The 24,479-nt window shown below is 38.7% G+C and overlaps 1 protein-coding gene across 3 annotated transcripts in view; it reads right to left on the reverse strand.

The window, feature by feature from the left end:
* The window catches only part of klf12b (Kruppel like factor 12b), a 43,412-nt gene extending 21,073 nt beyond the window's left edge, over positions 1-22,339 (reverse strand). Inside the window, exon 1 of one of the 3 annotated variants that reach the window (XM_039655452.2) lies at positions 22,207-22,339. The gene's annotated coding sequence lies outside the window, so the exon portion shown is untranslated. Of the gene's footprint in view, positions 1-2,521; positions 2,724-21,986; positions 22,161-22,206 lie in introns of those variants that run through there. The other 2 variants (XM_039655451.2, XM_039655453.2) reach the window with 2 other exon arrangements.
* Between the last annotated feature and the right edge of the window lie 2,140 nt (positions 22,340-24,479).

Consider the following 24,479-nt stretch of genomic DNA (forward strand, 5'->3'; position numbering starts at 1 on the left):
ATCAGGGAAAACAGATGCTCGGTGCTACTTGTGGCTCCGCTCTGGAAAAACCAAGCCTGGTTCCCAGTTCTGATGCAGCTGACAAGCACTGCCCCATGACCAATACTGACGAGGAAAGACCTCCTATCTCAGGCCAAGGGCTCGATTTGACATCCTCGCCCGGAGCTGTGGTCCCTACATGCATGGGCTATCAATGGGTACCTGCAAACCTTCCAGAGGGAGTGTTAAACACGATCACGCAGGCTAGAGCGCCATCTACTAGATGACTCTATTCCTCAAAATAGTCTGTGTTTTCTGGCTTGTGCATAGCCTGAGGCTTTTTATCCCTAGACTGAGGAGTTACGGAAGTTCTCACCTTCCTTCAAGAGCTGCTGGATAAGGGTATAACCCCATCCATGCTCAAAGTTTATGTGACGGCCATAGCAGTATTTATGAAACATGCGACTGGCCAGTCACTGGGGAAGAACGATTTGGTCATCCGCTTCCTTAAGGGAGCTAAAGGGAGATGAATCCTCCCAGACGCCCCTCAGTCCCCATGTGGGACCTTTCCACGGTTTTGGAAGCCATGAAAGGTGCTTCGCTCAAGCCAATCTATTTATCAGACATGAAACATCTTTCATTCAAGGCAATGTTTCTCATGACTCTTGTTTCAGTGAAGCGCATGTGTCTGGAATTTGGGCCAAATGACTCGAAAGTCATACTCAAACCAAGACACTGATACGTGCCTAAATCCCTAAACACACCGTTCAGGGCTCGGGTTATTTCCCTGTCTGCCTTGCCGGTTTACAATGAGGAAAAGGGCACAAGCTTCCTTTGCCCAGTCAGGCATTTGTCTCACTCGGCATACAGGTCTGAAGGCTTGAAGTGTCCTTTAGGTGTTAGAGTGCACTCCACGAGAGGCATGGCCTCATCGTGGGCTTGGTCTAGCAAGATTACCTTGCAGGATAAATGTATGGCGGCAAGCTGGGCCTCTCTGTCTATATTTATAAGGTTTTATAACTTAGAGGTTCCCGCCTTACATGCTAAACTACTTTCGGTCTAAAATCAGTATTGTCTGCCCCATTGCTTCGGCTCAGAATACTACACCCGCTTGAGCACCACTTGCTGATTGATAAAATAACTCCATGGCAAAAGTAAGACCCATACCATTACTCAGTTCAGGCCGAACATTTTCACCCTGACTTATTATCCCGCTAACTTATTGGGAATGACACTTCTCATGCCTCTCTTCTCAGACTCTTTTTGAGTCCCTGGTGATTATGCACTATATGAGCCCCGGGCACCTGCCCTTGGGACTTTGGTGTTGGATCCCAGCATGCACAGAGTTTTACACTGTGTTCCCTTAGTGTACGAAATTACGCAGTACGAGAGAACCTCTCGTAAGAGAACCTACTTGGTTACTAATATAACCTCGGTTCTCTCTAGAAGAGGGAACGAGTACTGCGTATCTTTGCCATGCCTGCAACATGCTCTGGTTCACTTCAGCCGATCGAGCTATATTTATTGGCCCAGGCCACGCCCGCTTTGGCAGGAGGTGACGTAGTGGGTGCGAAGCGCCCCCACTGGATCTGACGTCACCAAGGGCCTCTCTCGATTGGCTGCTGTAGTTGCCGCAGGACAGCTAATAGGCACGCAAGCCGTCTTGCCTATGTCTGCATGCTGCCACAACACGTTTTACATTAATTCAAAATTAAGGATCATTTTTGGCTTAAATATCTCATGTAAAATAGGTTTTCCCCTAACGTAAGATATTACGCAGTACTTGTTTCCTCTTCTAGAGAAAACCGAGGTTACGTTAGTAACCGAGTACATTTTCAGTGATCTGAAAATGCATTAATGCCGAGTGTAAACAGAAAAGAACATTTGGCATCACCTAGGCAACCTGCTGCAAGTCTATAGAGTAGAGCTGCAAACACTTGCACTCACTTGTACAATATAGCTACATACAGTGCATTCACACATTCAAGGCTGCCTCTGCTATCAGAGTCTCCTGACATTTCTCTTCTTGTATATCCACACAAATGACAAGACTTCCTAACAGAATCCACGTCTTTGTGCAAACTACCCTCAGGCGTCTGAGTCTCGAAACAAAGACTAGAGGCTTCTTACAGCTCTGTGCTTTACAGTGGGCATTGCTCTACCAGACTCTTTCACAAATAAAAAAAGTGGCCACCTCCCATCCAAGGGATGCACGAGGAGACAGCCTTAATGAACTGGTGGAATCTGATTACAAGTTAATATAGCTCTTAGAGCACTGCATGATGGGGAGATGAGACGCTCCAAAACTCCCACAGAGACAGCTTCTCTCCCCTGTCTACTCAATTTACCATGTTTAACACCATAACAGCACAGTAATAGACACATGGGCATCTTGGGATATGTAATATTCATGTGTCCTCGTGTTTGTTTGGGTTTTGCCTTTTGGAAGGAATGAGTTTGCACATAAACAAACAGACAGGTGACTCGTCTTGAGGATAGAAAGAAATGTGAACATAAATCTATTCCTGTCAAAATGACTTACTTTGATGTGTGCGGCTCGTAGGAACATCTGTCACTAGTGTTGCAAATACGGTCAGTGTGGCTTTCGGAGTTGTTACGACTCTTAGCAAAGGAGAAGCTCAGGAAAGAGCCAATCACAGCAATGCGATTGTGGCTCAGAGGGAGTTGTCCTGAAGTAACCTGTGCACTTATTATTTTAGCAGCAGCACATGATGGAATGCAAGCAAAGCAGATATGCTTTAAACATCTCTATTGCACTTCTCCTGGCATGGGCAACAGGAAATGAGGCCCATTATCTACTGAATACATACATTGTCATGCATAAATAGCCTGTGTACATTTTCACACAGCTATTGTGTTTTGACAAAATACTAACATTTTGTCATGTCACAGTCAAACATTTTAGTCATTACTAATTTTAGCCATTAGAAATACAATTAAAACAATTTGGCAAAGTGACAATATGCAAAAGTGACAAAAAATTATTTGCATGCATGTGCTCAGTAATTTTTTTTTTTTTTGTTGTTGATAGAAATACTTTTATTCTGCAAGGATTCATTAAGTTGTTTAAAAGTGAGAGTAAAGACATTTTGAATATTACATATAATGTTACATTCAAATAAATGCTCTGTTCAATACATTCAAAAAATGTATCACTATTTCCACTCAAACTTTATGCAGCACAAAAGCGATAGCGATTTTTGAAAAACGCTATTGAAAAGTTTATCGCACTAAAACATGCTTGTAACCAATCAGCAGTAAGGGGCGTGTCCACTCATGATGAGAGAGGGAGAGAGAGCTCAGTGCATGAGACGGACATTAGCAGAACGACTACAGAAAGAGAGAAAATTCAAAAGAGGAAAATGTCAATATATCTTTAAAAGAATGATTACAATCAGTAAGCTAAATAACAATTAGACCTTCAACCTGAATTATCGTAACACAAATTGCTTTCGTTCATTGATGACATCATACCCTTGAGCGGCAGGCACAGCAAATTCCACCATAGCTGTTGCCCGTGCTTAGTGTGTACGTGAATGTGGGGGCAGAGGCATCAAGATAGGGGTGTGATCCATTTGGGTATAGGTGCATGTTTTTTTTTTTTGGAGATTTCAAAATGTTAACAGCGTTTACGGGTAATCGCTTACTGCACCTTTAAAAACGTTTCTTACTATCAAAGCAGCATATTAGAATAATTTCTGAAGGATCATGTGACATTACTAAGAAATGGCTGCTAAATATTAGCTTTGATATCACAGGAATCATTTAAAAGAATTAAAGTTATTTTAAATTGTAATAATATTTTACAAAATAATTATTTTTACAGCAATTTTGTCCAAATAAATGCAGCCTTGGTGATTATAGGAGACTTCCTATAAAATATATTTTAAAAAAATTCCAATACTTAAATGATTTATAATATACAGTAGGGTGCAATTGAATTCAGTATACTGGTATAAAGGTCTTTCAACTCAAGCAGGATAATTCTGATCTAAACTCAATATGGTTGGATCACTTGCACAATTTGCTCTGCATTTCTCCTTGAGAAAACGTTCTCATGCTTTTATTAACATCTTGCAGTGTTATTCTTTAATATATTGTCTTGTCATTATATAGCTAAATAAACAAAATTAAAAAAACATAAATTAACAGCAATTTCAGTTCAGAGATCAGCACTAGCATGCATGTTAGCAGTAGCATTTAGCAGTAGCACAGTTGAACTGTATTTTAAGCATTTATAGCTTTAAAAAACAAAGGTCTTAGTCATAAGGAGTTAAAAGCAAAATATAATTTCTGTGTGAACTGTAACTGAGCGTGTTTCCAAGTTAATCTGTGTGCATTGGATTGATATTGTGATCAGGATATCCAATGGCTCCAGGTAGTGGTAGGCTGAGATAATGTTGCCATGGCAACTCAAGTTGGAGCTCAGAGGGTTATTGTCCTTCTGGATTGACATGCGAGATTTCACAGATGACCAGGGCACCCGCTGTTCAACAGCCAGCTATTTTTTGTGCGTGTGTGTCCAAGGAGATGTCATCACACTCTTGTGAATTGTGTAAGCATATCACTCAGAGACATTGATCATTAGATCAGATAAATGAGCCAACCTCTTGCCTAACTAACCTTGTCCCTTAAGAGAGCTCCAAATGGGAAATCAATACCAAGAGCAAGGTCTCAGTTGTTTCATTAACCATCAAATGAACAGATTATTAGCATAATTGAGTACAGCACCATGAGGTTAACATTTAGGCACAATTTGTCTATCTTAGCTCCAATTGATTAACACTTAATCAAGAGGTTGTGATGGAGGATGGTGTTTCGCCAACTGTATTTAACAGTGGCAATGTGATACTAGAGGCAAGGGTAATGATGACTAATTCTAGATCCATCTTCCTCCGCCTTCTCCAAACAGCATAAATGCTCTTCGTCAGATTGTGCGATTTGTCTAATCTAGTATTCTGTCAGTGCATTACCCTAGCAGACCCTAACAAAGGAATTTTCACATTAGGACTTGTATTTGATGATTATGTATAATTAATCATCTTGTGCATGTACAGTTTAGTTTTAATTCCAAAACAGACCCATGTGTGTATGTTTGATTGCCTTGACCTGCATTCAATGAGATCAAGCACACAGAGCAGAAGTCCTTTTTGCATTTCTTTCTTCTGCGCAACACAAAAGAAGATAGTTTGAAGAATGTTTCAACTCTTTTTAATCATACAATAAAAGTCAATGGGATCATATTTTGTGTTCCACGGAAGTCATGCTTGGAACAACATGAGGATGAGTAAATGTCTGACAGAACTTCGAAAACACTTTGCAATAAGTTTCAATTCATTAACATTTGTTGACAAGTTAACTAGGAAATACGTCTAAAGCATTTACTAATCTTAGTTCAACAGCAACTAATACATTATTAAAATCAAAAGTTATATGCTAATATTATTTAATGGACATGAACTAACAATAATCCGTTGTATTTTTATTAATTAATGTTAACAAAGATGAAAGAATACTAGAACCAATGTATTATCTTTGTAAGTTACAGTCATGCATTAACTAACTAACAAGACCTTATTGTAATGCGTTTCCGAATTTTCATTTTTGGGTGAACTATCCCTTTAAAAAACTGGAGAAATGGAAAGAGAGCAATCGAGCGAGCAAGAGAGATTAAGATCTCCTTTCCATTTCACCGGGATGGCGAAATGAAATGGTGATCCTAGGTGTGAGCGTTATGAGCATGGAAGGTGCAGTAACTGAGTGCTCAGGCATCTCATTGCCATGCACGACTGGAGCCGTCCCCCGAGAGGCTCCCTGAGAAGAATGAGGGCAATTCAACTGGAAACGGGGCAACAGGGAGGGGGACCGCCTGGGATTTGATTCGGCTGAGGATGGGGGAGCCAAGGGAGGGGATTGGCTGGCACTCCCATGCCCAGCCATAGCTCCAGAACTCCCCGATGCACGTTGGTGCAGACGGAGCACCGGCGAGCAGACCCCAACGAATGACGAGCGGATCAATATGAGGTGACAGGCCTGGGTGGAAAAACCTGACCTTCCTGCACCCCACGCTGACCTTGCTACACAAAGATTTAAAGAGTATTCAACTTGCCCCCTGGAGCCGGTTGCATACCTCATTGTATAACTTTCTGCCTTGCCAAGCCTAGTGTGGCATTGATGTGAGGGGCATTACAGTGTATAGTGGGAACCTTTATTGAAGTGCTTTGGAGGTATTTATAAAGTAATAGCATATAAATGTGTCAAGGGGTATGAAATAGGGAAGCACTGACATTAAAAGTTTGGTCGATACCGAGCATTAAATAATCATTTTCGTGTTATGGCAGATATTTAAATTCTCTACTTTTATGTCTAAATTTTTATTTTTATTTGCATAAATAAATAAATATTGGTTTTTTTCTGTATTTAGTTGTTAGATTAACATTAAGAACACAGCACAGAAAGCAGCAGCTAATATAGGCTCATGTCACTTTAAGAGCTAATGCATGGATCCAATATACTGTTAAACATGTTTGCATTCTCAAAGGTTTAATCACCAAGACGGGTATCTTAACATAATTTTCTGTGTATTTCACGCAGAAAAAACGCAAAAGAGAACTCAATTTCTTCTTTCCGTAGCCTCTCTTAAATATCGAATTGGTTTCTTTTTCGCATCTTGTTCTTGAATAGTTCAAAATGACTTGATACTAGACATGCATATGATCAACCTTTGTGGCGATTCTGACGAAGCAGCACTGGCCTGACAATTCTTCAATAAACAGTGTCTTTCATGCTGACATCAGATAGTTCTTTACTAATTTATAAAAGTTTTTTTTTCTACATATTAATAGTTATAATTATTTATTTCAGTTTATTTCAATTACTGAATACTATTTTTAACACTTTTTGGTTTTAGATAACAATAACAACAAACAACATAATAATTAATATACAGTTGGCCGATATGTATAAAACATTCATGACAACATCTCCAAAATCAGACAATATACATCCTAGTATAAAATATTCCAAAACACCAAGAAATTTCAGAATAAATAAGACCAAATTTGGAACATGAGCAGAAAAGAAAGAGGAGCAGGATGATCATGCTACTGCTTGGAGGCGTTTCATATCTGAATTCATATCTGCACTGGAGGAGTAGCGCACTAACAGACGGGTTCCCTTGGTCCTGCCAATGCTTTGTTCCCATGTTGAGAGCCCAGAGCAACTACAGTCATCTGTGGCACAGAGGCTGGTCCTGCTGCCATTGGCCGAAGGGGGAAATGCGGATAGGAATGAGAGAAGGAGGAGGAGGTGGTTGAGGAGGGAGGTAGAGATTTAAGCACTGGAACTCAGCCAAGAACCAGACAAGAACACTGAACTCAAACATGCCAAGAGAGCCTCTCAGACTCAACCAGAGCAAAAGAACAGCATTTTATGTAACATTAGACTCCACACTGAGAAGAAGAGCTATTGAGAGCTGCTTCCCGCTGATCTTTTGTAAATAGATTACCTTGCCTTTTGATTTGCAAAAAAATAACACCCTGGAAATATTAAAGGTGAAGTGTGCAATTTCTGAATCACTAGTGCTAGATTGAAAAATAAAATAAAAAAGTGACTGTCTGTAAAGAGAAAGTTCCAGCCCAAACTCAAACTTTTTCACATCTACATTATGGATTTTATCAAATAAAGTTCCTGCTGATATACCGAATAAAAATCCTGTAACCACACAAGTCAAAAATGCAACAAGTTTACATGATGCAATGAGAATCAGACTTCATCTCGCCACTGCCAGACAATGTCTGCAAGACAGAGCTCGGCTCAAGCTCACTTCCCACTTTGGAGCCCCTGTAAACAGCAAATATGACGAGTCAGCACTCTGTCATTACCAGTAGAGAACTTGGAGGCTAAATAGGCTACCGCCTGGACACAGTAACTCAACCTCGGGGGGCAGAAGGAGATGTGATGGTATTTAAAGGAAAGCTCGGTTTGTTTCAGTATCATGATTTTTTTTTTTTCTGCACATTGTAGCAGTCATGAGATTTTTTGGTGTATTAACCATCTGCTATCATAAACTGATAATAACAACTAAGTACCATAGCACACTTCAAGGACACTTACCAAATAAAAATAAAAAAATAATAATAATGCCATCTAAGGTACTGTCAGAGTACTGCATTTAAAGAGGAATTTACTTCTTGACTTCTGTCCTTACACAAACTGAAAAGCGAATGAATTTCAGAAAACATAATACAATCACACCCACATCCATATCTCTTCCTAGTAGAGGGATTCTAACCCCAATGCTCCCCATACTTCGGAGTGGACTATATTTCTTTAGTTAATCTTTTCTGCCATACTGTGAATGTCTTCAGACTTTCCATTTCATAAGGCGCATTTTCCTTGGCAGGCAAGTCTGTGCCCTAAGACTTTGGCCGCTATTGGGACCTTTTTTGATTCAAGCTCTAGAGAGATGTGCTGCTTCAGTACCAGCTGAGTTTGTGGATAAGTAATCTGAGTGCGTGTTCTCCTCCCTGCGCATCCAGACGGTAGCGCTTCACCTCAGGGAGCCCACTTTGCCATTTTCCTCTGGCTAAAAACAGCCACACAACAATGCCTGTCATTCACGCGGGCCCCCAACCAAGCAGATTTGCTGTCTTGTAGCTCTCTTTATTTTTCTGAGTGTGACAAATGTACTCTGACTCAGAGACGAACAGAAGGAGTGCTGAAAGACATGACCAGATAAACTCCTCTGAAAAAAAATTAGGTCACGAGGGAACGCGCTACTCTCGAATGCCCGTTTTAGAGCCATGCCAGTGCAATCAAGATGAAAGTTCACTTTCAGCCTTAAACACCATCAGCAGAGTCAAATGCTGGGATCCATCCAAGATGGCAGCTGTAAAAAGACTCCTGTACTGTACATCATTTTTATCCTACTACCCCCATCACTAGGCCTCACACACCTGATAGGAAGTGAGAGACCTTTAATAGAACGCTGAGGCTCTTGTAAACACTAGGCCAACTTTCCAAAACACAGGCTGACGGAAGCACCCGTAGTCCAGCAAAATGCCCTTGGGCTCTGGCTATTTCTGCACAGGGAGATCCTGTGTCAGTGATTCAATGAGGATAAGACAGCTTAGTGCATGAGATACGGCCCTAGTCCACAGTACTCGCATTTAAAAAGCTGCACGCAGTCAAACTTTGGTACGGTTGTACGTTTAACGAAGCAAGAAAAATCATGCCTAATGTAACCATTCATTTCCTCTGAAATTTAGAAAAGAGATTAAATCTGGTATGAAAACTTGCGGTGCGATTTAAAACACATGCATAACTATAATATTACGAGATAAAATATCAGCCAGGTTTATTTTACTGATTGGTCAGTGCTATGGGGGTGAGAGGTCATGAGTTGTGTAAAAGGGAGTAAAGGAGAAAAGAGAGGTCAGAGTCCATTCTTCACCCTTTTTAAAACATAAAAACATCTCAAATGAATGTTTAGTGGAATCCATACAGCAAAATGTAATGCTAAGAAAAATACTAATGCTAACATTTTAAAATTAACCTTTTTTTATCCATCACCTACACAGTTACTTGCACAAACCGATATCTGACGATATCTTAATATTCAACAATATTATTCATCTGCCTACATTGACACCATTAAATGAGAACTGAACTGAGCTGGACGATGACATCACCGTTTTCTTCAGAGCGGCTATATATAAATTAACTATTAATACATTTTTTACAGCAACAATGAACCTTCACTGAACTTACTTAAGCTGGACTTGTTGCCTTTTTCTTTTAGATCTGCTGTACAGCGGAAACAAACTTTGTTGCATTGTTTTCCTGTTATCACTGTAAAGCTGCTTTGAAACAATCTCTATTGTAAAAAGGGCTATATAAATAAAGGTGACTTGACTTGCATCCTGATCAGCTGTTCCTGATCAGCATTTTCAGCTGAAACATCTGCCAAAGTTTCTGAAAACAGAATTAAAGGGATTAGTTTCGCTAAACGCACCCATGAGACATTTAGTCACAGCTTAGCTATTTAGTTTGAAGTACACTATAAGGATGCAGAGTGATGGGCTTTCAACTCGGCAAAGGGGCGTCTTTACTAGCTAAAGCAAAGGCATTGTTTTTTGGGGTGTTTTTTTTTCCTTTCACGTGGTTTTGCAGGTTCTCGTAAACCTGTCTGGCTTGCCGAGCTGTGGTTCTATGACGTCTAAAATATTTCTCATGAATTTCCAATTCACCCTAGTTCTCACACGTAATTAATACTATTGTCTCTACTGTATATCCATCTCACTGCAGTGCTTTAACAGTAGAGTGGAGTAGAATTAAGGCTGGGGGATCTATTCAATATTTACAATATTTGCAATGATTTTGCTGGCGATATTAAATTATGCAACCCTGAGTTTTAAAGGGGTGGTATTTCACAAAATGTAAAATAAATATATGATGTCCCCAGAGAGTGAAGTTTTGGCTCAAAATACCCCACAGATATTTTTATATAGCAAGTTTTTTGAGGGTGAGCAAAAATGCACCGTTTTTGTCTGTCCCTTTAAATGTAAATGTGCTGCTGCTCTGTATAGAGGGCGGAGCTTCAAGAGCTTGTGTCATTTTTATCTCAAACACACATGCACTGAACAAAAACTTTTAGCCTTTTTTGTATTCTAAGATGGAGAGACTCAAGAAGAAGCGACAACAGAAAACATTTCTGAATGGTTAGTTGATAAATTTATGTAGCTTATGTGTAGTTATGTTCTAGTCATTGATTAGCATATTCTGTCATGATAATCTATAAATCGTGTTACGGGGTAGGATTTAAGAACATTTTACCGTTCATGATGTCACTAACGGGTGTAGTCCCTACCAGTCGTTTGCTGTAGTCCTTAAAAAGCAATTGCTTTAAAATAAAATAAGTTTGAACATTGTAACTTTGCGCATGTTGTTTATGCTCAAACAGCAAAATTACACACTAATAAGTGAAAACATATTCGACCACCCATTTAAAATAATATAAAATAAAAAGATTTTAAAGTCGTCACGAAATCTAATTTTATACCATTCGCATTTTATATGTAATATTGTAGTGTTTATTATAAATGACTTATCTGTGCACTTCATTATTTTTTTTATATTCATGTACCCTTATAATCTTTAGCCAAGTGCGTTACCCTTCCCTCCCCCCTCGAAACCACTTCTCTTCTCTTCCGATCAAAAACTATTACTAGAGGGCGTAGCTATTGGGATCTGTCTCGTTTCTGGCCCGCCTCTCAGAAACCTGCCAGTGTCACTGACAGCCAGCAAATATGGTGTTTAAGTGTATTTTTGGTTGCGCTCCTCACGTCCTCTGTCCTATCCCTAAACAACCTTTTTTGCATGCCCGCTGGCTCGAATTCCTGCATTTCGAAGAAGCAGGAATAAAAGCAGGTTCGCGACTGTGTGCAAGGCATTTCATCAGCCGCCTCATCTTCTAGGCTCATATGGGGTGATTCCTTCCAGAAAATTTGGCTACTCGTTCTCATCGTTGGGTTCCTCAATTAAAAATTCTTCATGGGAGGGTAACGGTGGTGAGTGCGGTGGAGAGAAATCATCCACAACTGACTTTAAACTGGCATTCAAATCTGCCTCCATTTTGTTAGCAATGCCCAAACTCCAACGATCCAATCAATTCCCGAAGAACGAAGTCAAATTTTTCTCCAATTTCAGAGGTCGTTTCACTCGGATCCACGTCACAATAAGGAAAAAAGGACAATCTCAACTTCCGTTTCACGACAACTTTAATATTTTAATTCATTTAATTTGATTAATTAATTAATTATTTTTTTGTGGAAATGTGGATGTGGAAAACATGTATATGATTACTTTAAAAAGATATTAAACAATATGATAAAGAAAATAATATGAGAAAATGAGATTGAGAATATCTTTATACAGTATATATCGCCCAGACCTGACATTAAATACAAAGAAATCTGCTGTTACACAAACTACTTATAATCTGTAATTGTAGGCTGCACAAGAGAGGGGCGACACTGGCCACTGCTAGCACACCTCTTCCCTTCCCCCTTTAGTTAAAGTGCTGTGGTCTCAGTGGTCCATGCTTTAAAATAGACCTGACACAAAAACCTCAATTGCTCCGAGAGGTATGGAATGGGCGGAGTGGTCACCGCAGAGGGATTTAGCTGGAGAGAGGTGGACTTAAATGCTGATGATGATCTGTGCTGGATCAATAGGGAATGTGCATGTGCTCATATGCTGCTCCTACTCCATATTTTCTCCCTCCAAGCCCTCAGTTTGCACAGGAACTGGAAACCCAACCTCATCTCAAATTCAGAAAAGAAAGCTAATGAACTGCCTCTGACCAGCAATGCCTCACAGCTTCCACTTTCTTTCTCTCTTTCTCAGAATGTGTCACGTCAGAAATCTGCAGAACTGTAAAGTGACCAGATTTCTGAAATGAAAACCGAGGGCCTTTCTAGTTTAGAAGTAGAATTTTTGTTGACTAAAATATTAACTGAAATAAAGCTAAAATAAAACAAACAATAAATGAAACAAAATAGAAATATTAGATGAAGAACTTAGAAACGTAATAGAGGAATAAGCTTCAAGAAGCTGTATAATGGAGTGATTTTAGAGCAGCTAAGGGACTTTTCTAGGCATAATGCAGAGCAATGTTCTAAAACCATTGTAAACCACGGGGCTTTTTTTATTTTTATCAAATGGTTACTACATATAGCTGGACAAGATTTCATAAAATAAACACATAGCAACATAATAAGGCTGTTAAACGATTAATCGTGATTAATGGCATCCAAAATAAAAGTTTGTGTTTACACAATATATGTGGGTGCATATATATATATATATATATATATATATATATACACAAAACAATTATACACAGTGCACACACATATATTATGTACACAAACTTTTATTTTGGATGTGATTAATCGCGATTAATCGTTTGGCATCCCTACAACATAATTAAAAAAACTTACTGGTAACAAATAATAATCCTTATGCTAAGCAATGTAGCAATGTACACTATCTGTTTTATACATTATAAGTACAATTAGAAATGTTGTTTACAGTTAACAGCCTTAATGAATTGGAGTTATAAAGGTAAAGATTTTATTCTGTTTTAGTCCAAATTTTTCTATTATTTAAAAAGAAATAAAGAAATTACACACTGTAGGTTATGGTAATGGACAATATCTCAGTAAAACACACATAAAAAATAAAAGAAGACATTTCCGAGGACATCTACTGCAGTCGGGACAGGCTATCAAAAACAGGGTCTGTCCACAGAAAAAAAGAGTACTGCCTGAGTTACAGCAAGCTGCACTGAAATCACAGAAGTCAAAAATTGAATCTCTGTTTTTCTTTTCGACAAGTCATTATGACTAACGAGGAGTCATGTAGTGGTAATGTCACATTGATTCACATGCCATTAATCCACTTTTAATGAACCCAGCCCATTGTAATCACTCTTGTCACTGACACGTGACCAATAAATTGACAGTCTTGACCGTCAGCAATGTCACTGCTGTTAAAAAAAAAAAAAAAAACTCCACTTTTTCAGAGTGTGACTTTTTGACCATTAAGCTCTAGTACAACAGTCCTATTTGGGAAAGCCAGGTTATTCTCTGACTATTACTTAAATGCATAAATTGGAAAAGAAAACCCTCCCCATTAGAAATGCACATCCCTTTGTCATCCAACCACAATTGTTTGTGATGTGATTGATAGTTAAGAAGAATGCCCCTCCTCTCAAATCCTACGCTTGCTAAGAAGAGGCTCACAGCTGTCCCCACCATTCTAGTAAATCCATTTAAAGGTGTCCAAAGCTAACTTTTAAGAGGGTCATATGTGATCGTACCAGCTGTGCTGCAGGGTGGCTCTGTTTGCTGGAAAGGTAGAAGTTCCATCCAAAGAAAACATCACACACAGATGAGCAAACAACAATACATTTTCACACCTGTGCTGTGCACTGTCAGATGCTTAGGGCAAATATTCACCTTTATACTTACAGCAGTAAAGTGTGACTTACTCATCTAAACTCATGTTTAATGCATGCTTATAAAATGTGCATTCAAATGATTTACACTGCTGTTCAAAAGTTTGTTAGTTCAGTAAAAATGTTTTAATGTTTATGAAAGAAATCTCTTATCCTCACCAAGGCTGCATTAATGTGACTAAAATACAGTGATATTGTGAAATACGATTACAGTGTAAAATTACTGGGATTTTTTTTATTTTTATATTTGAAAATATATTTTAAAATGTTATTTATTCCAGTGTTGGCAAAGCTTAATTTTAAGCATCATTAGTCCAGTCTTCAGTGTCACATGATCCTTCAGAAATAACGATAGTATGCTGATTTGCTGCTCACTATAATGTTTCTTATTATTATCAATGTTAAAAACACTTGTGCTGCAATATTTTGTGGTAAACGTGATACATTTTTCAGGATACTTTAATGAATGTAAAGTTCAAAAGAACAGCATTCACTGTAAAAATGAATATGCTTTATCTAATAAAATAGTATTGTGGCAACAGATTACAAGCAATATTATTAATTAAATTTAACAAATTAGAATTGAGTAATAATTAATCAAATTATTCCTTAACAAGCAGAATCACGGAAGGAGAAAACTGTAATTTTAAAACAAACCTAAAACAAACACAGATCACCATAATGGTGACTTCAATTTATTTTTTTATTGGTTGTTGTTGTTGTAAGTTTTACTCATTTTAAATAGTTAACTTTTAAGGAATTAACTTGATTAATTATTACTCAATTCTAATTTGTTAAATTTAATTAATAATATTGCTTGTAATCTGTTGCCACAATTTTTTTGATTAGATAAAGCATATTCATTTTTACAGTGTTTATTTGAAATCGTATTTTTTTTTTTACAAATATTTTTACTGTCCCTTTTGAACAATTTAATGCATCCTGAATAAACATTCAAAAAATCTTAATTTGAATGATGTATTTAAAATAATAATAACAACAACAATAATAATAATGTGCATTAACCATATTACTTTAGGAGAGTGGTATGTTTGACCAGCTAACATCAATTATGTAACTAAATTAATATAACAATTACCGGTACAAGTATTGCTGAACCTATAGTAAGCAAATTACCCAACAATCCAAGGAACTGAATAGCAATGAGCCAAAAAACACACAGCAACTATTGCAATGCCCTGGCAACACCTTAGCATCATCGTCGTTAGCTTACCACAGGTTAGCAGCACTCACATTCTCTTCAGAAAATGAGGTCTAGTTATACCACATGCTTTTGTATCAGGGGACTGGTGATTTTCTGTAAATAACAGCATTTGAAATGTGCACTTGAATACCGCTTGCAGTTACACAACTGCCATCAATGCTTAAGGAGATCAGCTACAGGCCTTTCATTCATAGCATGTCATTCTACTGTTCACCATACATCATGTGGAAATAAGAGCAGTCGTCCTATGTATAGCAGTGCAGGTTATACAACGTACTGCGTCTGTTAAGTGTTTGCGGAGGTAGATGGGAGGAGGGTTGGAGGTCTGTGGGTGGAGGTGCTGGAGTGTATTATCATCAGTACAATAACCCACTCCTCATGTCTCGGGGGCTGGCTGCATCCTCCTGCCTTAATGGTGAAAAGGTTCTATAAGACGCCTCTCTGTAGCTTTACAATGCCTTGCATACCGCCCCCCTCCCCCTACACAAATAAATACATTTAAACTAGACCAGGTATCAATGCACGAACACAGACTTACCTGCTACTAATTGCTAACTAAACTTCTATAGAATTTAAATGGGAACAGGATGGACCTACACTATATAAATGTAAACAGGATGGACCTACATAATAGTCTCCCATGATTCACAATTTCAGATTCACCCAGATTCACAGTTTCAGAATGTGCATATTTACACAGCTCACATCCTCTCGTGGAACCTCCTACACACGCTCTCTGATTGAGCAATGGCATTTGTGCCAAACAAGAAAACACACTATCACAACACGTACAAAGCACAGTATCCATTCGCTTGCACTCTCGTTTTTTCTCTGCAAATCTATAACCTTGCCACAACTAATAACAACTACAGAGCAAAAATTCAGAGTTCAACTCACTCGAACATTACATAAAACAGGAAGTCCACATGAGGGTGTTTTTGTCCTGAAATTTGACCCATTCAGGCACCCATAGCCTCATTTAATAGAATAAGCAGCTGGGTTCATATTCATGCTTCACATGTAGTGTCTGCTTTTCAGTTTACTTTTCCACGTTCCCTGCTAATATCCAGATTTAGGTCCCAGTCTGGGCATAAACAAATAAAGAAATAAATAAAAATCATTTGTGACAAATAAATAAATAGATAAATGTGTATGTGTATGTGTATATAATAAAAATATAAATAACTACATATTTATGATTGTAATCATCTCAGGTTGTAACCTAACATATCAAATGGAAAATGTCCTGAAGTTGTTCATGGCATTAATAAATAAATCTCAGATTGTAATTTTTTTAGAGCATTTATCAAATGAAAAATGGCAAGAAATGTATCTTGAAATAAATAAATTAATTAATTAATTAATAATAATAAATTAATTAATTAATTAATAATAATAAATAAATAATAAATACATACTCTTACAATCTTAGATTGAACCTTTTGTTAGTGTCAAATAAAATAAAATAAAATAAAATAATAAAATAAAATAAAATAAAATAAAATAAAATAAAATAAAATAAAATAAAATAAAATAAAATAAAATACAATTCCAGCACACATAGCCTCACTTAATAGAATAAACAGCTGGATTTCTATTTATGCTTCACATGCAGCGTCTGCTTTTCAGTTTACTTTTCCACGTTTTCTTCTTATATCCAACATTAAGTGCCAAGTATGAGTCTGAGCTAGTCGCCGGAGGGAAGTTATACTATATGACATAGACTCACGTTCGAGTCTCTCAAAGCTGAGCCATGCATGCTGTGCTTTGCCTTTGGATCGTAATTGACTCCATATGTTGTTTGCATAATTTCTCAACCCCCCGATCGCTGGACCTAAAACTGCTAACAAAGTTCATGCATATCTCAGAATGTCCTACTGATGGTTTCTGAGTCCCCTGACTGAGCAATTAAAAAAAAATGTGTTGTTATGCTTTGAGGGATTATATTGATTCTATTTTTTTTTTTCCATTAAGTTCCCAAAAGTCATCTCAGGTTAAGGGACGGCAAATAGGTGCGCTAACAGTGTTGTCATGACGACAGGCAGAGAACAGCACATAGATAGTGTACAGTGCAGGTTTAGTCGTCTTTGATTTCTCTTACTGTTATGAAGAGCCATACTATGTCTAATAACTGAAAGGATGCAACATCAGTACAGATTGTAAAGAGTTTATTTCCAGAGTTACTGATACTGAATAGTGACATGTGTCAGTGATAATTTGTGTACTTGAAGTAGATGTAGAATTCCACGTCTTGCGTTCTGTGCCAGAGTGTTCGACAATCATCCCTCCCCCCTCACCACACACAGCTTCAGTAAACAAACTAGGGCTGGACAAGAGGGTCAAGGGTTGAACACACTAGAGGACAAACTAGAACATTTTGTCAGCTTAGCGAAATGTTGAAATGAGGAGGAAGAGAGAAATCATAAGACCCACGTAGTTACCCACAATTCCTTCTCTCACCTACTCTTCTCTTAGTGTGGGAACTAAACACAGACACTGAAGAGTGATCATAATAATCTCAGATCGTCCTCTTACTAAGAAACATATATCAAATGGAAAATGGCCCTAAATTGTTAAATAAGTCAATCAATCGACCTCATGCGATCCCTTTTTTCAGAAACATCAAAATGGCAATGAAATAGATGAATAATATTAATGATAATTTTAGATTGTCCCTTTTCTTGGTGCACATGGAAAATGGCCCAAAAGTTTACATTAAATAAAAAAATAATAAATCAATGAATGATCGTAAAAAAATTAAATGAACTGAAATGGTTTTCTGAAATAATTATAAATAAATAAATTATCTGGAAATAATCAAATTGAAATTGAATATACTGAGTAGTGGCAACCACATCCCTCTTGTATTACCAAACAATCATGACATTACTTTCTGAGTTGGCAAATATTTATGAGTCATTACTCTATTGAAGGACACGCTCCGTTTCTGTCACATGCTTCAGTTTACTCACAGACATGCATGAAGCCAGCCTTAGCGCAGACACATATTGTATGTCATGATCCAATAAGGAATGACATAGAATTTTTTTTTTTTCATACTATTTCCTAGAATGCAGACTATGCACCACAGAATCGCTCAGTTTAGTCTGGCTATACAAAACACACCTGGATCCATCAGTGCAGTGAAGGGTATCATTAAACCGACACGCTCTCTATGTCATTGGACAGGCCCGGTGACAAACCCAACATTAACTCAACATGTCCGCTCTGAATGTGCTGTGCTCTTTAGCTGTTTTTTTACTAAAGCAGGATTGGGGGCAACGCTGAACATTTGATCAGCTGGAGTCGACAGCTATGTAGACCACAGGGGCATTCCTGAGTCCCCTGGGCTGAGCCTGGTACAGATGGGGCCGGTTTGGGCTTCATCCCCGCCCACTTCCTCTGGGGTGGGTTGTTTTGGGGGTGTCTTTTGAGGATTTCCCATATAATCCCTTCAGCAAGATGTCCAGTCTCAGATAAGTTCCATCAATAATTAACTATCCCAAGCCCACCTGTGTGAAGCTCCTTCGAGCAGAAGGGTGCTAACCTTTTAATTCCTGATCCACATGGCCATCTTGTGTGGCTGGAGACCGTTTTAATGGAATCCTCCAGTGCAACGCAAAGCTGAGGTGATAAGCAGATACGCTGCCCTGTGATTATTGGGTCCCATTATTGAGCCCTCTATCTGGCTGATTGCTATCTGGATGCCACTGATAAAATTCTCCAATACTCTTTTAACAGGGGCTATTGAGTCAAACAATTATACTTGAATCAAATGAATCATATTAAAGGTTGGACGTTTTTTATCAGAGACTGTCCAACATGCTTTACATATTGTGCGCACACAGAAAGCCGCATCTCAGACAGCACGCATATTGATTTCTTTTTCGAGTCTTGCGCTTGAAATGACAAATTCACACAAAAAATTGTTAGCACGCCTGTCTTGGTAAGTATCCAAGCAAACATAGTAGGTTATGTCCGTGAACGTGACATACAAGTGTCATAAACACAGTGAAGTGAACATAAAAAGTCAAGAAAGACAACGCATGTATTCAGTGTCAGATGCCAGCCGAATTTAGCCCCACCCACAACATTTGAGGTTTTCTTTTCATTTTCTTTCCTGGTTTGGTTGAAACATGCCCTATAATCACAGCCAAATGGAGCAGTATCAAGGGGGTAATCCACCAGCCGAAAACTGAAGTCTCCTTGGGGGTCGCCATCACTAACAAGCCTTCACCTGCTGTTAGCATTCCATTGACTCCCATTCATTTTGGCGTCACTTTTACAGTGAATAACTTTACATCTGAGGCATTAAAAGACTCCATTTGTCCATTGTTTATTTCTAAAGAAACGCGACAAAGTATAAAAGGCTCCAGTATCTTGTATCTTACGTTATGGCCTCGTAAGCAGTTTTTGTAAAAATAGGCTAACGATTGCGTTATAACACGCGACTCTCTGTTGCACACTAGAGAAATTACCATATAGACAGGAGGAGAAGCTTGCACGCAATTGGGGGGACGTGGAAGCAAAAAATCAAGGGAAAACCCCATTGAGAGTTAGAAAGTTGCTATTGCTACTCGCTCATGGACAGCCAATACTCAAGTCCGGCTCTGCAAGACTTTGCACGACTTCACTTTTCTCTGTTGAAGTCTATGGGATCGCTGAGTCCATTTCTTTTACTGTCTATGAGCAGTATCAGACTCATATTCTGACTGGAATCTGAGTATGACGACGTCAGGCTACAGTGAATTATGTCTTAAAGTGACAGCAGCCTAATATTCCTGCTGTCTGTGGTGTTAATGTTAATCAAACAACAAAAGACAAAAACAATTACTCACAACTCTTGACTGAATAGTGAATAATGATTCATCTTTATTTAATTCATACAGTGAAGATTATGTGCATTATTAATACCTGAAAAACCTGAATTATTATTTGACTTATTTGGCAGTAGACCTTTTTCCCCCTGAACATAGCACATACCGAACCATACTGAAACTATAACCCTAAAAAGTGATTTTATGTAGAATATAAATTGTAATAGAATACATTTGAAACATGAACAGTTGCAAAGCCAAAATAAATGTAGATTTTAACACCAACAAAGACACGCTAAAATAAAAAAAACTGATCCATTTGATTATCTAAAGAGCTCCCTGTCTGCGCAAAACTGACTGCCACAATGCTAGGGTATGATGGGTGGTTGCCAGGGCTTTGGTTGCGGTTGCTAAGGATGTTCTGAGTGGTTTGTAGTATGTTGCTATGCAGTTGCTAAGGTGTTCTGTGTGGTTGCTAGGTGGTTATTTACTGACCCAAGACATGAGAGGCCACCTCAAAGAAACGCTCCTTCAAAGATCCCTTATTCAATCTAAATCTAAGAGATTTTTCCACACCCGATTCATGGTCTGCCAGGTGAAAAGCGTAAATTGGATCACTTAGTACTCTCCTGAGCAAGTCACACAGTTTGAGGCATTATTCAAACCTCAAACCAAAAAAAACAAACAAAAAAAAACGCAATATATACAATAATAACAACAATTGGTTACTGAGTGCCATTTTTGGTCAACATGACCTATAGTATCAGCAGAAAAAGTATAGTTTACTACTGTTTTGGGCAATACACACGAATACACTGACTGAGTGTGTCCTGAATCAAGGGTCTTAACCAGAAAAGGATTAAATAACCTCATCTCTGTGGCAGAATAGCCTTAAGTAGCAGTGGCTGCCTCACAGTTTAAGGCTGAGTGACCAACATTAGCACTGTGAAGAGTCACAGAGATCAGGACACAGTCCCAAAGTACACACACATATGAGGAATCCAACCTCCACACACAATTACACACAGACAAATGCACATCGACCTTCTCACCACTCTCTCCGTGAACAAAATGCCTTCGCTGTCAGTTGCGGCCAGGTCTGGCATAATTGAAAAGAACAGCCACGGGCCAACCCAGGAGCCTGCCACTGACAGCCAGCCATCAATACCAATGACTGTTCCTTGAGGAGCAGATGACATCCACGACACCACCCATGCAACACACACACACACACACACACACACACACAAACGCTTGCCTCCAGCCCCCTCGCTGTCCTTACTCCACCACTTGAGTCTCTGATTCCTACCCCAGTTTGTCACCACGGTAACTCCACTCACCGGGAAGCCTGTCATCGCTTAAGAGATACACGTGCCGTTGGCAAACGTAGCCTACTCTTACTCGCTTACGCTCATGCATGCATGCCGAGCGGGGGGATGAAACTTTTTTGAGAGTGGAACAGTGGCTGCTCAGAAACCTCCGGCTCACTTTCCTCGCATACACTACTCTGACAGTGTGTCAATATTTAACCCAGAAAACCACTTTGTCTTTCTTTGTTTTTCTTCTTTTTTTCCCCCTAAACCTTCTCAAAAACACACACCAAATGAACCAGATAAATAACAAAACTCTACTGAGACACTTCAAACCACTTCACAATATATTTAAATTGTGCATTGTACTGCATATTTCAAACTGACATCATGCTTTTTTTAATACATTTTTTTGACCACCTGCATTGTACGATTGTTTTAGCAGGTTGGTCCATCATCAGACTTGTCATTTGGCGTAACAACACAGTGACAGCTGAACAAGATGCACGGAGCACACACACAAACAAGCAAGACAGAAGTATTCAAAGAAGAAAAGAAAAAAGAACAGCGAGAAAAGGCTAAAGAGAATAAAAAAAAAAACATACACAGACCTGACCAGGAGCTGCAGAGCGACAGAAACTGTCTTCCTTATACAGTCCTTTCTGTCTGTCTGTCTCTCTCTCTCTCTCTCTCCCTCTCTCTCTCTCTCTCTCTCTCTCTCTCTCACTGTGTGTGACTCCCTCCCCTCTCTGCTCCTCTCAGCTGCTCAGGGCAGTTCTCAGGAAATGAATGGGAGCTCACAGAGAACTGTTGTACTTGCAAATGACTTACCACGGTCACATGATCCGCTAAATGTAGGGTGGGCCGGTGGGTGGAGGCTTCATAAGCAAGAGAAGACAATATACTCTAAGCTTTAACAGCATGCATCGAATTACACGGGGCCCCTCGTGGGAGGTTTCCGACATGTCTCTGAGCACAGGCAGCGGAGAAACACTAGAGTACCTCCCTGTTTAAAGGGGAAGAGAGAGAGAGAGAGAGAGAGAGAGAGAGAGAGAGAGAGAGAGAGAGAGAGAGAGAGAGAGAGAGAGAGAGAGAGAGAGAGAGAGAGAGAGAGAGAGAGAGAGAGATGGGGTATCTTTTCTCACTAAAAGTACCCTACTTTATGAATTCAGACCAATAAATGAGCTTAACAGTGGAAAACATGCAATTAAATTAACAGTTAAAAATAAAAGTAAATAACAATAATCTATTCAATTATTTAATAATATGATGTGATAATAATAATAATAATAATAATATTAATTAAGTAGAAGTAGTTATAGTAGTATTGACACTGTTTTTTTGTTGTTATTGTTTTTAAACTGTCATGCTGTATTACAGTCTTACATATTTTAGAATATTCACTTTCAGTTTTCTTTTTGGCAATTATGTGGAAAATCAGATTTTGACCTAGTGTAATAATCACATTTATCCCAATATTTAAAAATATGTATTAACAATATTAACATGCTTTTTTAACGTATAAAGCGGTACATTGCATGTCTGTATTACAAGATGTTTTAGTAAGAAACCGTCTGTCACACACAGCTCTTAATTGGCTCCATTTCTATTAGTCACCAGGCATTGCTCTCCGCTAGTTGAACGTACCTCTGTACTAATCCTAAAAGCCATTTATTTCTGTTTATAAAAGCATGCACCGGGGAATGTTGAAAAGGTTCAGCAATAGAAGAGGCAGCTACAATTTTCAAGATTCAGATTCGCTCTTCTGGGAGTCCTAATTAATGTATAGGAAAAAGAGCTAATTTGCATCTCTGATAGACATTGTGTTCCACGCACACACACTGATGGGGTTGATTGTGCTTTGAAGAATACTCTGCCCATGTTAGCTTTTACCTAAGAAAAAAAATCTCTTAATGGCTTATTTATGTTGCATTATCTATGTTTTCATGTTTGAAATTCACGGAAACCTGGATTTGGGACTTATTAACATTGACAATAAAAAGCTGTATTGTGGCATCCCTAAATTCATTACCTAAATAGACTAATCATATACTTTTGCACTTGAGACAAGCAGATGAAATTTCTCGGATCTAAAAAGAATGATGTAATATTGATTCTCGCGTCGCAAACGACAACCCATATTCCTCATAAGAACTACTAGATAAGTATAAGACATATCAATACAAGATCATCCTGTTGAATTACACAAGAAAAACAAAGACCTGTATTCTTGTGTCTGACTAAAATGGCCATTGAAATACCGCTCTGCTCACGCTTTTAATGCTGATTAGCCCTGATGCTTCTTTATGAAAAGCTATGCCACCCAGCTGCAGTCTCTGACAAGAGTGGCAATTTACCCAGCAATAATGACATCTCGAGGAAGCAGTCCTGCTCTGCCCGCACACCCAGCCCAGCCTGGCACACAAAGGGTCCTGGCATGTCTTGTAAAGGGCTGAACTGGAATCAGGCGTTCCAGTGGGAGGGTGAGCCGTGTATGGAACTCTGCCAGGGAACATGGCCCCATCTTAGCTCCCCTGCAAAGCGGATAGAGAGAAGAAAGATAGAAAAAGAGTGAACACCCATGATTACAGCTGTGGCACAGAGAGGACCCATGGCGATTATGTGGGCTACAATGTCTGTGTTTACCTTGGTTAACTACACAGCAGGCAAACAGTTGTTGTAAGGTGATAAGATTAACCAAGCCCATGTAGGCCAATATATACACATTTACACATCAACCATAAATTACATAACAAAGATTTCCGTTCCACCGGCACTGTTCAAAGTAAAAACGCGACTGTCATCCCTCCAGCAATCCTAATCTATTTCACCATTAAAAGAGACAAGTATACAAGGTCCATTTCAGGGATAGTATGTAAAGTTATTCTCTGTCATGCTTTTCAAACCTCTATGACTTTCTCTTTTGGATGTAACACAAAAGGTGATGTTTAGCAGACTAGCCAAGCTGCTTTATTCGCGAATGGTGACCATAACTGTCTCTGGTCCAAATGCTAAACATCTCCTTTTGTCTTCTGTGCAATAGAAAACAAAATGGCATGGAAGAATTTTTTTTTTTTTTTTGGTATTCTAGAACAAACCTTTTA

This window comes from Pimephales promelas, chromosome 7 (assembly GCF_988280905.1).
Source record: "Pimephales promelas chromosome 7, fPimPro1.hap1.1, whole genome shotgun sequence".
NCBI classification, from domain to species: Eukaryota; Metazoa; Chordata; class Actinopteri; order Cypriniformes; family Leuciscidae; genus Pimephales; species Pimephales promelas.